The sequence below is a fragment of the Podarcis filfolensis genome (assembly GCF_964270895.1).
Source record: "Podarcis filfolensis genome assembly, chromosome: 10".
Taxonomy (NCBI): domain Eukaryota; kingdom Metazoa; phylum Chordata; class Lepidosauria; order Squamata; family Lacertidae; genus Podarcis; species Podarcis filfolensis.
In genome coordinates, this window is record NC_139612.1 from 66,279,046 (window position 1) to 66,293,981 (window position 14,936).

Genomic DNA, 14,936 nt, shown 5'->3' on the forward strand with positions numbered 1-14,936 from the left:
AGACAGGCCAATAACATTGCACCACCCAAGTCCATTGCATTATGCAAGTGGAGGCAATCCTGCAGGGGTCTCCTGCAGGGTTCCAGGCGTATGACGGAGCAGAGTGGGGCAGCCTGGGGCAGAGCTCCTGGAATACAGGGCATCAGCATACGGCCTTAAATTTTGTTAATCGTGACTGGACGGACTGATTTCATATACTAACACTGCCGTCCGTGTTGCCTGGCCCTTTTGCAAAATGCAAGTGGACAGGACTCTGCCACGAGGAGATTACATTCTAAAACGTGCTACAAAGATTTTGTGGGGGGAAATGGAGGCAGCGGAAAATAGCCAGGGCAAGGGTCATCACCTGGCACCCTTGGACAGCGGCTGGGACCCTGGCACCCTTTGAGAGCCCACCACTGAACAACCCCCAAAAAACTTTAATTTTTCCCCAGCCATCACTCTGAACAGCACCAGGCAGCTGAATCCATCTGCCACTTTAATTTTCCACCTCTGATATTTTCAATATCAGAATGGGGGTGTGAAGACCCGGGTGGATGTGTTTTCCCTTTTAATTCTCTCCCCCACCCTTTCATATTCTTCCGACACCGAATATTCTATAGCCCCACCCGCGCTTGCATCCACCTGCATCTGTGCACACATGGCTCAATCCCTAAACACTCTGCAGCTCAAGTGAAATTTGCCTAGCGATGAAACGCAGCTTCCTTAAGTTAGGGAGAGGCCGGCCACAGAGAAAGCAAAAGGGGGTCAGCTGACTCACTCTGTGGCTGTGGCACGTTCCTCACGTCCCACATGGTTCTGCCGGGGAAGGAGACAGACCAGCCTGCCTGTCACTCATCCTGGGATGCAGGTGGTGCTGCAAATCAAGGAGCATCCTGCAGGGACCACTCCTTCCTCAACTCCATTCTTGGTCCCAGCCACCAGCCAAGCATGTGCCTCTCTCGCGCTCAGAGAAGTGCCCTTCTCCCGTTCTTGCCTCCAGGGGACTGACTGGCACTCAGGAGCAGCAGGCGGGTGTGCCCTGGCAAGGTTGTGCAGGGCGCTGATATTACCCACAATGCAGCTCAGGATACTGAGCTATATTTGAGAGCAAGCCTTTTTAAGTAGACATGATTTTTAAGAATTACAGTCAGCATGTGGTTTAGAACTATTTTAAACTGTTTTTAGATATGGATTATAGATTTATAGATAGATAGATAGATAGATAGATAGATAGATAGATAGATAGACAGATAGATAGAGATAGATATGATCCATACATAAAAACAGTTTTGAATTGTTTTAAATTGTTTTATATACAGTGGTACCTCGGGTTAAGAACTTAATTTGTTGTGGAGGTCCGTTCTTAACCTGAAACTGTTCTTAACCTGAAGCACCACTTTAGCTAATGGGGCCCCCCCTCTGCCGCCACACGATTTCTGTTCTCATCCTGAAGCAAAGTTCTTAACCCGAGGTACTATTTCTGGGTTAGCGGAGTCTGTAACCTGAAGTGTCTGTAACTCGAGGTACCACTGTATGTGTACAGTCATACCTCGGGTTGAAGTAGCTTCGGGTTGAGTGTTTTCGGGTTGTGCTCCGTGGCGACCCGGAAGTAACGAAATCGGTTACTTCCGGGTTTCACTGCTTGTGCATGCACAGACGCTCAAAATGATGTCATGTGCATGCGCGGAAGCGGCAAATTGCGCACGCGCAGAAACAGGTTGCGTTCTACTCTGGATGCGAACGGGGCTCCAGAACGGATCCCATTTGCATCCAGAGGTACCACTATATATATATATATGTGTGTGTGTGTGTGTGTGTGTGTGTGTGTGTGTGTGTGTACATTTAACTGCCTCTCTTGCCCCCCCGCGAGCCCTTCCTCCAAACTCATATTTTTTTCCCACTGATCTCACGTTCATTTCTTGTTAAATGTCCTCAGCTATCGCTACCCAACCAGCCACTAAAGAGCTGAAACGAATAGTACACAGAATGCAGACATTGCTTCCAGACAATCGGTTTACTGAGGTCAGACTTTGCGTCCGTCAAGAGGAATCCTACATTTTTCAATGTGCTTTCTCATAGCTTTCCTTATTGCAAAAAACTTCAAACTTTTTGGGGAAGCGGCTTTGTTGCACAAGACTCCCAATCAACTTTAATTATGCAACCTGGATTTGAACTCAGAGCAAAACAGCAACAGTCCGGAAGTGCCTCTGCTTACACGGAATTAATATATGCAGATTTACTAGGGCTGCCATACATCCGGAATTTCCTGGACATAGCCGGTATGTGGCCATCAGAAACAGTGTCTGGGCGAAAATCTTTGGGGAAACACGTGTCCGGGCAAAAAAAGAGCTCAACCACTTTTGTGTCCTGACTTTCGCTTTCTGAAATATGGCAACACACAGATGTCCTGGAATGCAAATCTGTCATCTTGCATGGCAGGAATAAGTCATGCCTGTGAATCAAGCATTGAAGTTACAAAATGATGACAAACGCAGTTCAAATGAAGCACAAGTTGCTCAAAAGCTGAATAAGCGGAGGTTTTTTGTGTGTTGTGATGCTCCTTGCCTGGATAGTTTGATCTATAGCTGGCTCTGCAACTTAACCACTAAAAAACAATGCTATCTAATATATATTATCAAAGCAGTTCGTGCCCAGTTTTGGGAGAGTCCATTCAGCTCTTTCGCCACCCTAACAGAGTGTCGGTATTCCAGGTATTATGGGCTGCTGGTGCTGAACCACTCTTCCCCCTCTGCTTTTATTCTCTTTTGCATTCTTCGGCAGGAAGAAAAACAACATGAGCAGGCTCTTTAAAACAACTTTTGGACTGGATTCAGATTACAAATCACAGATTTGTTTTGTATTGTATAAGCCAGGGTACACAAGGAGTGCAGAGTGATGTCTGCACTTTTCACAACAACCCCGAAAGGTAGGCTTGGCTAAGAGACTACAGGCCGCAGGCTGCGTACATTTGAATCGGTATCACCTTTGAGACAAAGTAGTGCTCCATCCCACATAGGTTTTCCTCTTCCGGCTCCTAGTAGCTGTTACAAAATAAGACCTTGTAAGCCCAGTTCAAGTAGTAAAGCGAGAACAGAGGAATCAAGCAAACTATTAATATCATCATTGGCACAGATAATTTCTGGTAGGATTAATGGCTTGTTAAAGGCTGGGATAACGACCCATTTGGTGCCCATTAGCAGAGTTGATCTCCTCATTAATTCCCAGGAAATGCGCCGCAATCAAGGTAGCCAGGGCTTAATTTTTTTCCCTTCTTAATCCGATGGCCAGATAACCACAAATGACCCTTTTGCTATTTTGACACTGTCCTGTTCTTTGCCTTCCGCTGCTGTAAATCAGCTGCTTTAGCTACCGGAAAATGAGCGCCAGAACTGCACAGCAGTTAGGAGCTAATAGCGATTAGGGGTAGGTTACTCTCTGTGGGGTTTTCAGTGGTTGCGTGTTGGTGGGGTCAGGGGAAGGAGGAGTTAACTACAGGGGTCAGCATCCTTTTTCAGCACTGGGCCAGTCCACCGTCTCTCAGACCTTGTGGAGGGCTGGACTATATTTTGGAAAAAAATATGAACGAATTCCTACACCCCACAAATAACCCAGAGATGCATTTTAAATAAAAGGACACATTCTACTCATGAAAAAATGTGCCAATTCCCGGACCGTCCATGGGCCAAATTGTGAAGGCGAATGGGCCACATCTGGCCCCCGGGCCTTAGGTTGCCTCCCCCTGAGTTAACAGCTCCTTAAAGGTAAAGGGACCCCTGACCGTTAGGTCCAGTCGTGACCGACTCTGGGGTTGCGACGCTCATCTCGCTTTATTGGCCGAGGGAGCCGGCATACAGCTTCCGGGTCAGTGGCCAGCAGGACTAAGCCGCTTCTGGCGAACCAGAGCAGCGCACGGAAACGCTGTTTACCTTCCCGCTGGAGCGGTACCTATTTATCTACTTGCACTTTGACGTGCTTTCGAACTGCTAGGTTGGCAGGAGCAGGGACCGAGCAACAGGAGCTCACCTCATCGCGGGGATTCGAACCGCCGACCTTCTGATCAGCAAGCCCTAGGCTCTGTGGTTTAACCCACAGCACCACCTGTGTCCCTTAGTGCTCCTTAGTGCAGTTCCAAATCTGACTGGAACTCCAAGTGGCTGATATTTGCAGGAGGAGGAGGAGGAAGAGGAAGAGGAGGAGGAGGAGGAGGAAGCAACTGCAAGTGATGCATTTAATGCTGTATGCAACCTGCCCCTAAATCAGCTGCACAGACAAAAAGCCAGCCATCAAACAGCTCTCAGCAAAGGGAAGCCCAACCACACAAGCCGCCTGAATCCCTAAAACAGGGGTTGCAGACGGTCAGGACCTGGGGTGGGGTGGGGCAGACGTGGCCCTCCAGGCACCCCTCTCCGGCCCCCAATTCTGCATTAAAAGCACATTGCAGGAGGGAAAGGGGGAGCAAAACTCCCCACTCCCTGCCAGTCCTGCTTTTTGTAGGATTGTAGAGTCGGATGGTCCTTCCTCCTGACGTGCGGGAATTACGGCTTAAGGTAAAGAAGTTAATTTCTCCCACTGGGGTTCTGAAACCTGATAGAAAAGCAGTTTTGAAAAGAAGGAGTAGGTGGGTAGGAACTGGGTCCAGCTCTTTCATAATAATAATAATAATAATAATAATAATAATAATAATAATAATAATAATTTATTTATTTATATCCTGCCATCCCCAGCCGAAGCTGGGCTCAGAGTGGCTAACAATCCACCTGTGCTGTGTTGTAAAAGGCCAGCATTTTAGAGACCTGGCAGGGCTCATGTCCCATTGCTCCTCCAATGCTTTTCCCAGCAGAGGGTCATGAGCTGTTTGGTTTGCACGTTTCCTCCTTGGGGAAGTCCCCCTGCAGCAGCTGTCCCAAAGATTACTCACTCGCTGCAGACAGACACTACTGCTAGTACTACGTGTCACGTAAGGTAAAGGCTGCTTCATGGGAAGAGAAGCCGTTTCATTTTTGTGCCCGCGACTCTGCAGGGAAAAGGACCAAGGAGAAAAGCACTGTTTTTGTGGGAAGTTCCACAAGGACAGAGTCACCATCACAAGGGAAAAGCAGCCCAATGGAAACGACGTCTTGGTATGGGATCAGGTGCTCTCTTCCCAACTCTGCCTTGTTCTGTCTTGTGTCACGCAGCTCTCCGTCCCATATATGCCCACACAGAAGCATAGAACTGCAGAGTTGGAAGGGACCCCGAGGGTCATCTAGTCCAACCCCTTGCAATGCAGGAATCTTTTGCCCAATGTGGGGCTCAAACCCACAGCCCTGAGATTCAGAGTCTTGTGCTCTACCGGTTGAGCTATCCCGGACCTGCGTGCTTTGATCCGCAGAACTGGCCCTCTTACAATGCCAGGTAATATTCATTCCGCCCTTGCAAAGAATCCATCCTGCAGCGTCTACACTTTGGAACTCCCTGCCCATTGAAAAATGGCCCGCACATTTGATGAACTTGTTTTCAGTGCCTGCCAAAAACCTTTCTGTTTAAGCAAGCCTAACCAGAAAGCTAATATTTGACATGTGTTTTAATATATAATTTTATTTTAGATCGTACCATTTTAAAAGTGTCGGCTTTGTTGTGAAAAGAAAAATGCTAACTTTTATTTAACATCTAATTTTAATGTACATTTTAACCACTATGAGGTTTGGATGAATAAGCGGTATATAAACCCTGCCAGATGAAATGAATTGGGAGCCCAGTTGTAACTGGTACAAAGCCCGCAAACCTATTTTTCCAGGTCCCAGCAGCAGGGCTGTAGTAGCTTAACAGTGGGTTGTTTGTTTGTTTTTCCATCCAGAAAAAGTCCCATTTTCAATCTAATAAGAGGGTGGCAATCTGACCTAGGATGGGTCACACTGGAGTCACCACCAATTTCTCTTCTTGTCGTTCCCCCCCCCCTCAAAAAAAATGAGAGGAGAAAAGCAAAGAATGCGAAAATGGAAAAAGAAATTTAAAAATAAAATTTAAAAATAGTCATCTTATGAATCTTGCCTTAAAGTTGGGCTGGGCCGTAAAATATTGACAAGTCCTGGTCTATAAAACCTGCCTTTCTCTTGACCTGGGAGATCAGGGTTCAGTTCCCCCATTCGCTGGGTGACCTTGGGCCAGTCTCTGTCTCTGAGTCTACCTCACAAGGCTGTTGTTGAGGATGAAACAGAGGGCAGGAGAACTATGTACGTCACCCTTGAACTCCTTGCGGGAAAGGTGGGATATAAATGTTTAAATTTATAAATTTAGTCTTCCCGGTCTAAATTTAGCCGGCCCTTAGAGGAGCGCCTGTCCCTTTGCCGAACTCTCAAACTGTTTTGCAGCTCAATGTTGCCTCTTCTTCTTTAGAAAAGAATAACACTTGTGTGGAAAACTCCCTGGAGATTTCGCTGGCTAGGCAGACAGCCTTGGATAGCAATGAATGGGGGGGAAATTTGAGCTTAGCCGGAAGTTTTCTTTGGGAAGGAATTGAGATATCCTTTGTTTGGGATATGAGCACAACAACTTAAGCTCCCAACTCGCATTCAGAGTCTACTGCCTCCAACAGGCGAGCTAGAATAAACACCGTCATGGGTGGCAATTAATCCCAAACACCCTGATAGCAGTCACGAAATTAAAAGACGCCTGCTTCTTGGGAGAAAAGCGATGACAAACCTAGACAGCATCTTAAAAAGCAGAGACATCACCTTGCCAACAAAGGTCCGTATAGTTAAAGCTATGGTTTTCCCAGTAGTGATGTATGGAAGTGAGAGCTGGACCATAAAGAAGGCTGATCACCAAAGAATGGATGCTTTTGAATTCTGGTGCTGGAGGAGCCTCTTGAGAGTCCCATGGACTGCAAGAAGATCCAACCTCTCCATTCTGAAGGAAATTAGCCCTGGGTGCTCACTGGAAGGACAGATCCTGAAGCTGAGGCTCCAATACTTTGGCCACCTCATGAGAAGAGAAGACTCCCTGGAAAAGACCCTGATGTTGGGAAAGATGGAGGGCACAAGGAGAAGGGGACGACAGAGGACGAGATGGTTGGACAGTGTTCTCAAAGCTACCAGCATGAGTTTGACCAAACTGCGGGAGGCAGTGGAAGACAGGAGTGCCTGCCGTGCTCTGGTCCAGGGGGTCACAAAGAGTCGGACACGACTAAACGACTCAACAACAACAAAAATAGGTTGTACGTTGGGCTGCCCTTGGAAACACTTTGGGAAGTTTCTGCTAGTGCAGAATGCAGCTGTTGGAGTTTTATCTGGTCCAGCCTGTCCAGGTCCCATCTTGCCAGGAGAATTTGTGTGGAAATTGCAGGAAAGCAAATGGCCAGCTAAACATTAGGAGAAATCTCTGAGTGGTAGGAGCTGTTTAACCGGGGAGAAATTCTGCATCAGGAAGTGGTGGCTTTTGAGGAGGGAATGTATGGAGATGAATAGTAGGTGGAGGTGGAGGTGAGTCAATGATAGGCAGAGCCACTCCCTGCAAGAAGGCAGGCGGGTGGGCTGTGGATCCGGGCCGGCTGAGGTTGCTACCAGCTACCAGCATGAGTTTGACCAAACTGCGGGAGGCAGTGGAAGACAGGAGTGCCTGGCGTGCTCTGGTCCAGGGGGTCACGAAGAGTCGGACACGACTAAACGACTAAACAACAACAACAACAAAGCCTGATCTTCTGCACGTTTATCAGTTCCTTCTTTCAAAGCCATCCAAGTTGCCTCCATCACTGCATTTCAGGAAGCAGTAACAGAAAGGTATTAAGGGCACCTCTCAAGGATGGCAAAGTGCTTCTGCAGAGTAAGGGGAGATTAGATAGCTTCCAGGGGCCTTTTCCCAGCAGCACAATTATTTGGGGAGGAAAAGAGGAGAAAAGCCCATTTGCAGAAGCAGCAACAAAGGACTCACTGTGTCAATCGTTTGGCAGCAGTGCTTTGGAAATCAACACACGACCATCTCCATAGCAAAGGTTGCTGGGCCGACAGATTTAGGAAAGTAGCTTCCAGAATCTGAAAACAGGCTGCCAATTGGATCTCAACCATTGCACAGGGGGAAATCTATTATTATTATTATTATTATTATTATTATTATTATTATGCATGCGTTTTTAAGATGGTAGCATGAAAACAGGGTGGGTTTCAAGGGATTTTTATTGCTCCCTGACCCTGCTGCATAAATGCTGCTTGTTAAGAAGAAAAGGGCAGATATTTCACTAAGGTGCCCCTGGAGAAAGCCAAGTTTTTTTTGGGGGGGTGTCACCTGTTTGAAGAAATCTCAGTTGAATTGATTGAGTTTCTGCTCAACTAAATTTGCACATGAATGAAAACCGTGCAGTGAATCCAGGGAAGGCTGTTTGCAAAACGGGAGTTTCCCACTCCTTACTGCACCCTCCTAGCAAATCTTCCCTCCACTCCCCTGAGGGTATTTATTCTCAGCAGCGTCTTAAAGCAAAAGCTATTATTTTTGCAGCACCTTAAAGGCTAACAAATTGCATCAGCTTCCCTCTGAGCACCTCATCAGAGGCACTAGGTGAAACCTTAGCAGAAATCAAGGAGAAAATGGGAAGGTCGGAGATGAAGGACAATAAAATGCAATAAAACTACAGTCAGGGATGATTAGAGTGCAAACACATGTTGAACAGACACACATTTTAACCTTTTGTAGTAGCAGATTGGTGATAATGCAGTTATCTCAGCAACCCTGAGTAAATTAACACCTGTGAAGTGACCATCTGCAAGACACAGACACGGAGGGATAACATTAACAGCCTGGCCCTGATAAGATCATCAACACCTGGCATTCTTTAAGCCTGCTGCCTGACATACGTGGGAACCCTTTTAACGCAGGGCCCTAAACTACTAAGGAAGTAAACATTCCTGCTTTAATGAAAAAAGTCCTGAGTTTTCAGCAAGGGAGACTTGGGCCAGTCATGCATCACAGGGTTACCTTGCCTCAGGTGAGGTTTCTCCCTCTGTTTAAAACCACATCACAGTCTCAGCCCCCTTGCGGGGTCAAATAAGGCAAGAAGCAATAAAGAAGAAGAACAGGAGCATTGCTGGGTCAGGCCAAAGGCCCATCTTGTTCATCATCCCGTGGGTGGAATGAAATATTTCACATAACACCGGTCCTGAAATAACTTCATTGGCTCCCAGTACGTTTCCGAGCACAATTCAAAGTGTTGGTGTTGACCTTTAAAGCCCTGGACTCGGCCCAGTATACCTGAAGGAGCATCTCCAACCCCATCGTTCAGCCCGGACATGGAGGTCCAGCTCCGAGGGCCTTCTGGCGGTTCCCTCACTGCAAGAAGTGAGGTTACAAGGAACCAGGCAGAGGGCCTTCTCGGTGGTGGCACCCGCCCTGTGGAACACCCTCCCATCAGATGTCAAGGAAATAAACAACTATCAGACTTTTAGAAGACACCTGAAGGCAACCCGTTTTAGGGAAGCTTTTAATGTTTGATGTTCTATCGTGTTTTTAATATTCTCTTGGGAGCCGCCCAGAGTGACTGGGGAAACCCAGCCAGATGGGCAGGGTAAATAATAATAATAATAATAATAATAATAATAATAATAATAATAATGGTTTGCATTCCTACTTGTTCCCAAACATTTGGCTCCTATTAATGATCCAAACAGGTATTTAAAAGCCACACACATCCCTCACATTCAGAGGGATCCAGTTTTCATTTCTCGGAAAGGCTAAAAGTAAACAAGTGCAGGTTTCGCTTATGGTAAGCCCAGGAGCACAGACCGTTTCGCTACTGTACAAGTTGGAAATCTGAGCCTACGGGGTCAGTGGATTAAGAAGATCTGGATAGCGTTTGAATGATGTCACCGGGACATGTGTTGGTTTGATGGCTCATGCTGAATTTGTACCTAACGCCGGAGCTTACGTGTCAGTGGCCCGTCTCTGGATGCTCATAATGGCATCTCTCTTTCTTAGGAACTGAATCAGACAGTGTTTTCTGACTGTAGCCTAAAGGACTGGCCTGCAGGAAACATTTGCCTGGCAGGGAGCAGGAGAAATAGCGGTGGAAATAACAGCAGCCGAAAAAGCCAGTGACAGGTGGAGCAAGTCATTCTAGTTTTGCCCGTATCCTTTTCCTGCTGAGTTCTGCAAAGAGCGACGCTGAGAACACAGGCCAACCTCAGCCGGCCCTGATCCAGAGCCCATCCACCTGCCTTCTTGCAGGGGGTGGCTCTGCGTCGGCTCACCTCCACCTCCATCTACTATTCATCTCCATACATTCCCTCCTCAAAAGCCACCACTGACTGAATACCAGTTTCCCAAACATGGGAACCGTCTGCCCGCGGCAAAGATTTTTGGATGCATCGAGCCATCTCCTGCCTGCGCACCTAAGAAGGAGAGGTTGAGGTTGCAGTGGTCAGCTGGCAAAGATTTTGCCCCACAAAGGCCTAAGAAAGGCAGGCTGTGCCAGTGAGAAAGTCATTCAGAGAAGAATGACGCAAATGCCTGGGTCCTGGATCGCAGCAGCCCAAGCACAGTTGACTTCCAAACTTCCTTTCAAATTTGCACAAAACAAACGCTGTTCTCCCCTTTCAGCCACAAGAAGGAGGGGAAAGAAGAGATGGAAGGAGACTGGGGTTTCTTTTTCAAAAGGGTCCAGGAAGTGGAGTCGCCAAACATTCGGTGGTCCTGAATACCCCTGTGCCACAAAGAAGAAAAGAGTCGCCATGTTGTTGGGAAAATGGCCATTTGACGGAAGCATTTACAAAAGACAGTAAGAGACAAAGAGACCAAGGAGCAAATTCTGAACTGGGAAGGGCCATTGCTCAGTGGCAGAGTGCCTGACTTGCAAGCTCAAGGTCCTGGGTTTGATCCCCAGCATCTCCAGTAGGGTTGGGAGATGCTTTTTGTCTTAAATCCACTTCCACTCAGTGTAGACAATACTGGGTGGTCCAATGTTCTGATTCGGTATAGGACAGCTTCCTGTGTTCCTATGCTTAGGTAGTCGTGTCTGATTCTTCGTGACCCCATGGACCAGAGCACGCCAGGCACTCCTGTCTTCCACTGCCTCCCACAGTTTGGTCAAACTCATGTTGGTAATAATAATAATAATAATAATAATAATAATAATTTATTTGTACCCCACCCATCTGGCTGGGTTTCCCCAGTCACTCTGGGTGGCTTGCACAAAGACAAAAAATACACTAAGATATCCCATATTAAAAACTTCCCTGAACAGGGCTGCCTTAATATGTCTTCTCAATGTCAGGTAGTTGTTTATCTCTTTGACATCTGATGGGAGGGCGTTCTACAGGGCGGGCACCACTACCGAGAAGGCCTTCTGCCTGGTTCCCTGTAGCTTTGTTTCTCGCAATGAGAGAACCGCCAGAAGGCCCTCGGCGCTGGACCTCAGCATCCGGGCAGAACGATGGGGGTGGAGACACTCCTTCAGGTATACTGGTGGCTTTGAGAACACTGTCCAACCATCTCGTCCTCTGTCGTCCCCTTCTCCTTGTGCCCTCCATCTTTCCCAACATCAGGGTCTTTTCCAGGGAGTCTTCTCTTCTCATGAGGTGGCCAAAGTATTGGAGCCTCAGCTTCAGGATCTGTCCTTCCAGTGAGCACTCAGGGCTGATTTCCTGAAGAATGGATAGGATTGATCTGGCGGAGGGAATATGGAGAACCATGATTCCAGCTGTGCATGAAGGATGCCAAGAAGGAATAAGCCAAACTTTGGTCTGGGCGGCTCCCAACAGAATATTAAAAACAAGATAAAACGCCAAACATTAAAAACTTCCCTAAACGGGGCTGTCTTCAGATGTCTTCTGAAAGTCAGATAGTTGTTTATTTCCTTGACATCTGGTGGGAGGGCGTTCCACAGGGCGGGTGCCACCACCAAGAAGGCCCTCTGCCTGGTTCCCTGTAACCTCACTTCTCACAGTGAGGGAACTGCCAGAAGGCCCTCGGCGCTGGACCTCAGTGTCCGGGCTGGACGATGGGGGTGGAGACGCTCCTTCAAGACAAGCCTTTTTTTTAAGGGACAGGTGGCAACCGTACACCTCCCTTATCCATCCTCCCCCCTGGCAAACAAGAGGGATTATCCTCTTTCAAAGACACAATCCAACCAGCAGTTCAAGGAAAAGATGCCGCAGGACAGAGACCAGCCTGACCTGGAGAGAATCCCAAGGGCCAGATATAAAGTCTTGGAGGGCTGTACAGCGGTACCTCTGGTTGTGAACGGGATCCGTTCCGGACGCCCATTCACAACATGAAAAGAACGCAACCCCCAGCAGCACATCTGCGCACGGCGGGTTGCCATTCGCTGCTTCTGCGCATGCGCATGATGTCATTTTGCGCATCTGTGCATGCATGCGCGAGCGGCGAAACCCGGAAGTAACCCTTTCCGGTACTTCTGGGTCGCTGCGGGACGTAACCTGAAAGAACGTAACATGAAGCGGACGTAACATGAGGTATGACTATATTGGGCCCACATCCATCTCTGGCATAGAGGCTGCATTGCCACTTTGCATTCCCACCATTTTGCAACATGCAGTGCCAGGATGCCTCCAAGGCAATAGAACTCCCTGGGAGTCTTTCGTAGTCCACCTATACCTATTTCAAAGGGACAGCCGCTACCCTCTCCCTGCAGTCACTGCAAAGAGAAGACGAAAAGCGGGAAACTTTTGTAAACCTCCAACAAAGAACGTGTAACGTGGTGTTGAACCGAACGTGACTCAGCCGGGCAGTTAAGTCAAGTTCACGAAAACCAAACTGGAAAGGACCTTTGAGAAGATCCCAACGAAACAGTAAGCCATCGCACCAGGGTGGGAGGCAGAAGACGACCCGAGGTGGGCTTCCACATTCTTTGCAAGACTGCATTAGGGAACAGTCTTTCCCCTCCTCCCCCTGAATTAACACACCAAATTTCCCACCTGACAATCAGGAGTTTATTGCACTGAAATAAAGTATATTTCCTCAGAGTCCCATTGGAGAAACAAGCTGTAGCTCAGCAGCAGAGAATGTGTTTTGCATGCAGAAGGTCCCTGGGTCAATTCCCAGCCTAGAATCATAGCACTGTAGAGTTGGAAGGGACCCCAAGGGTCATCTAGTCCAACCCCCTGCGAGGCAGGACTCTTAACAAGTGGTCCCCCATCCAGTTTGAAACGATATCGGACCCTGCTTAGCTTTGCAAATGTGGCTCCAAAAAGACTCCCTCTCTGAAACTGCTGCCTGCCAATATACACAGTAAGGAACACAGTGGTACCACTGGCTAAGAACAGGATCCATTTCGGAGGCCCTTTCGCAACGTGAAAAGCCTGCAACTTGAAGCGCTGTATCTGTGCAGGTGCGCGGCGCAATTTGGCGCTTGTGCACATGCATGAAGCACGATTTAGCGCTACTGCACATGCACAAGTGGCAAAACCCGGAAGTAACCCTTTCCGGTACAGTGGTACCTCGGGTTACATACGCTTCAGGTTACATACGCTTCAGGTTACAGACTCCGCTAACCCAGAAGTAGTACCTCGGGTTAAGAACTTTGCTTGAGCATGAGAACAGAAATCGCGCGGCAGCAGCGGGAGGCCCCATTAGCTAAAGTGGTGCTTCAGATTAAGAACAGTTTCAGGTTAAGAACGGACCTCCAGAACGAATTAAGTACTTAACCCAAGGTACCACTGTACTTCCGGGTCGCCGTGGGACACAACCTGAAAAAACGTAACATGAAGCAGACGTAACATGAGGTATGACTGCAGTCTGACTTTGGATAAGACAGCTTTCTTTTTTATCTTATTCCAGGGGTGCCTCCACACCAGCCCTTCTTCCCACAACTGTCGCACTTTGATCGCTCATATTTTTTTGCAGAGCAGGCAAACGGTGCCATTTTCCAAGTAGCTCAGCCAGTGTTGTTGTTTTCATTCATTCATGCTTTTTTTTTTTTGCAGGCCTGATTTGTGGACAAACATTTGGAAGGAAATGGCAGCTACAGCCACAGCCTGTCCAGTGCAGGCAGATAAAGCCCTATTGAGGCTTTGGGGGGGGGCATCCTGTGCCTTTAAATCAGGTGACAAGAAACCTGTGGCCCTGTAGATGATGGTAGACTCCAAACCCCATTGGTCTGAGTTGGCATGGTCCAGGGTTAGTGATGATGGGAGTTGTAGTCCACCAATACAGCATTTTCACTCCAATTGGAAGCATTCAGTTAAAGGAATTGTTGCGAAAATAAGAAATGTATAGGCTGATGGAAGGTGGGGGTCCAATATATTATATATTATATATTATATATTATATATTATATATTATATATTATATATTATATATCATATATCATATATCATATATCATATATCATATATCATATATCATATATCATATATCATATATTATATATTATATATTATGCTACCCATCTGACTGAGTTGCATCTGGGGGATGGGGAAACAGGTCTTATTTAACCATAATCCTTGCCCACATGTCCAGTGTTTGAAACCCCAAAAACTGTACCATGACAGAACTTGAGCCACATGTTTGTTGAACCTCTTTCATCTTTTGAACGCACCTGGCCTCAGGTTTTAATCAGGGGTGGCAAACCTGTGCCTTCCCCACGAGGCTACGCGACTCCCATCAGCCCCAGCCGGCGTGGCCAACGATCAGGGATCAATATCATCATTATTGCTATTATTTATGGCATTTATGGGACACAGGTGGCGCTGTGGGTTAAACCACAGAGCCTCTTGGGCTTGCCGATCAGAAGGTCGGCAGTTCGAATCCCTGCGATGGGGTGAGTTCCCATTGCTCGGTCCCTGCTCCTGCCCACCTTGCAGTTCGAAAGCACATCAAAGTGCAAGTAGATAAATAGGTACCACTCCAGTGGGAAGCTAAACGGCATTTCCGTGCGCTGCTCTGGTTTGCCACATGCTGGCCACATGACCCAGAAGCTGTACGCCGGCTCCCTCGGCCAATAAAGCGAGATGAGCGCTGCAACCCCAGAG

The 14,936-nt window shown here is 47.6% G+C and overlaps 1 protein-coding gene and 1 long non-coding RNA gene across 18 annotated transcripts in view; one reads left to right on the forward strand and one right to left on the reverse strand.

The window, feature by feature from the left end:
• LOC310743135 overlaps positions 1 to 14,936 on the forward strand; it is a 252,921-nt gene that overhangs the window by 201,672 nt on the left and 36,313 nt on the right. The window contains exon 1 of one of the 6 annotated variants that reach the window (XR_014538794.1): positions 3,848 to 3,923. The exons of the other annotated variants lie outside the window; for them this stretch is intronic. This is a non-coding gene — a long non-coding RNA (uncharacterized lncRNA). Of the gene's footprint in view, positions 1 to 3,847; positions 3,924 to 14,936 lie in introns of those variants that run through there. 6 annotated transcript variants of the gene reach the window in all.
• Positions 1 to 14,936, reverse strand: part of PFKFB3 (6-phosphofructo-2-kinase/fructose-2,6-biphosphatase 3) — a 69,736-nt gene that overhangs the window by 36,936 nt on the left and 17,864 nt on the right. The window lies entirely within an intron of this gene.